Source organism: Nicotiana attenuata, chromosome 8 (genome assembly GCF_001879085.1).
Source record: "Nicotiana attenuata strain UT chromosome 8, NIATTr2, whole genome shotgun sequence".
In the NCBI taxonomy this organism is placed as follows: Eukaryota; Viridiplantae; Streptophyta; class Magnoliopsida; order Solanales; family Solanaceae; genus Nicotiana; species Nicotiana attenuata.
In genome coordinates, this window is record NC_031996.1 from 3,860,129 (window position 1) to 3,863,282 (window position 3,154).

Genomic DNA, 3,154 nt, shown 5'->3' on the forward strand with positions numbered 1-3,154 from the left:
AAATTGGTCTTGTATCAAATAAATCGACCCAATATAAGCCCCAAGCCCAATGGCCCGCAGTCTTTTCTTTGAGGCTACTCCGCTCCACGCCTCTACAAAGGGGTTACATTTCTCACTGGTAGGAGAAAAACATCACAATGCCAGAAATATATCAAGAAGGCAGAAGGAATGTTAGAGAAGCTACGAAAAAGGGCATTAAGGTCTCCCGCTATATCTACAATCTTCATTTGCGGTCAAATCTCATAGCAAACTCAAATTCTAGGCGAGCAGCTTCAAGTCTCTCGTTCGTGATAACTTAACATCAAATTTCATGACAACTTCAAATTGTTCGCATCGCACCACAAGTCTGAAATCCATAAAGTTCAAGATCAAGCTTTCGGTCCTTGAACCATCATTCGTGAGGAGAATAATCAGAGAACTACATCTCTTTAGATTTGAGATATTCTAGAGATTGCAATCCCATCACTTGAAATCGAATATCTTATTCACTATATTTCTCGTCTTGATTATTATTTTTCAAGAACAAAGTTTAGCTGTTACAAATTCTGGCACGCCCAGTGGGACCAACTCTACCTTTTATCTCTTCTCTACCATCTTCATGAATTCGGGCGACGGGCTCTGAATCTCCTAAAGTTTTATGGACCCATCAGAAATGATCTAATGAACAATAGTCATTGCTTCTCTGTAACCATCAATCGTTTTTGACACTTTTGGGCCATAAAACATGAATTCAGGATGATTTTCAATTTTTCGTGTGCAATTGTCCATGCCACCTTCATAAAATCGGGCGACAGGCTCCGAATCGCCTAAAATTTTATGGACCTATTACATATGACCTAATGAACAATAGTCATTGCTTCTTCATGACCGTCCCTCATTTTTTTGGCATTTTAGGGCCATAAAGTTGGAATTAAGGACGATTTTTTAATTTTTCATGTGTTAATGTCAACGTCATCTTCATGAATTCAGGCGACGAGCTCCGACTCGTCTAAAATTTTGTGGGTCCATCAGAAACGGCCTAATGAACAATAGTAATTGCTTCCCATGACTGTTGCTCGTTTTTGGCATTTTAGGGTCATAAAACAGGAATTCAGGACGATTTCTAGTTTTTCGTTTGGCAATGTCCACGCCATCTTCATGAATTCGGGCGACGAGCTCCGAATCACCTAAAATTTGTGGACCCATCTCAAACGACCTAATAAACAATAGACATTGTTTGCCATGACCGTTCCTCGTTCTTTTGCGTTTTAGGGCCACAAAATAGGAATTCAAGACGATTTTCATTTTTTCATGTGCTAATGTCCACAAAATCTTCATGAATTCAGGTGACAGGCTCAGAATCGCCTAAAATTTCGTGAGTCCATTAGAAATGACCTAGTGAACAATAATCACTGATTTGCCATTATTGTTCCTCGTTTTTTAGTATTTTAGGGATATAAAACAGGAATTCAAGATGATTTTTAATTTTTCGTGTGCTAATGTCCACACCATCTTCATGAATTTGGGCCACAGAATCCAAATCGCCTGAAATTTTATGGGCCTATCAAAAACGACCTAATGAACAATAATTGTTGCTTCGGCATGACCGTTCCTCGTTTTTTAGCGTATTGAAACACACTTTCTTTTTATAGCCCCTATTTGAATATCATTTTGGATATGGTTTGACCATTTTTTCAAATCAGAAATTTCCCAAAAGTTTGAAACTTTGTGCATAGTTTTATAAATTATTGAAGGTTATTCTAAAATGGTTTTTGAAAACTGAGTAAGCTGAAGAGGTTCTTAAAATAGAGAAGTTAGATGAACAAGGAGGAGGAAGGAGGCAACGGGGGAAGAACTGGAGAGTGATGAGTTGGTAGTTTACCAACTTATTTCTTTTCTTTACTTAGATTTTTGTAGTGATTATTGAATTCTAACACCACAACTAAGGTCAAGATTTGTTACATATATGCACGAGTTGAGTCTCAAATTCAAATTTCAGCGACGACAAAAACGCTGACTTTTCTCTGGCCGTCCAAGTTTTGGTTGGCAAAGTTATCCGATACATGTGTTGGTAAGAGATAATCGGTATCCCATGCTGACAGGTGTATGCAAATTGACCCGGACACCACAGCTATTAAAATTTTTTATCAAATATATGTACAAAAAAAAATTCTATTTGCGCAGTATAATTTTTTGCTGAAGGAGATTCATGAATCTTTGCAATAGGTTGCTCCGCCCCTGCAGAGCTAGATCAGGTTAAACCTGAATATGTCTCAATCCCAAACTAGTCAATGATTTGTTTCATAACAATATTCAATTACTCAACTATCTCCCCTTTCATTTTCTTGTATCCAGAGTCTATTATCTTTTCCTAGTTGAAAATCTACAAGATTGTGAGCTGGGAAGTAGAATGCAGTACAAAGTTTAGTACAATAGAGATCTGGTAGTACGACATCATGTACAATAGAGAACTAGTAGTTCAAAATGTACTACTTGAAAGCTCCAATGTACTATCGATGATCCGATTCCTATATTAACGAACTAATGAAAATAAGTCATACAGAAAGCTAGGAAGGAGTAGACATGCAGAATGCTTAGAAATATCATTGAGTGCAGCGTTGATGAAAATGTCGAGTTTCTGCCGATCCTGATGCTGCATTATTATTCATTTCGGACAGTTTTCATCTACGCTGCACTCAATCATGTTTCAGTGCTCTGAAGAAATAGTTAGTTTACCCTAATACAGTCCCACAATCTTCTGTTGTCTACCTCATAAGTCCAGACCTCGAGTTTAACATCATTTTCTGTAAGGTTAGCAACTCATGGTTCAAAACTCGATGGATAATGAACCCACACATCTATCCTTCTCAAGTTGAATACAAGACTTTTGTTTGAGGCAGAATTTGAACCTGTAACATGCACCAAACCCACACATCATGTGTTGCACCTCGAGTCTGCTATTTCATGCCCAATCCAATCAATGGCAAATATGCAATCCTCTCCAATGACAAATTAACCATTACCCACGATCAGACGACAAATAAAGGTTCATGGCCATGTCAAAACACTTGAGAAGGATCTTTCCCATGTTGCACAGTTGAATGTTCATAAAACTACTCATCAACTAGTCAAGCAATATACCAAATTATATTGAATATGATGTCCTCAAGGGATA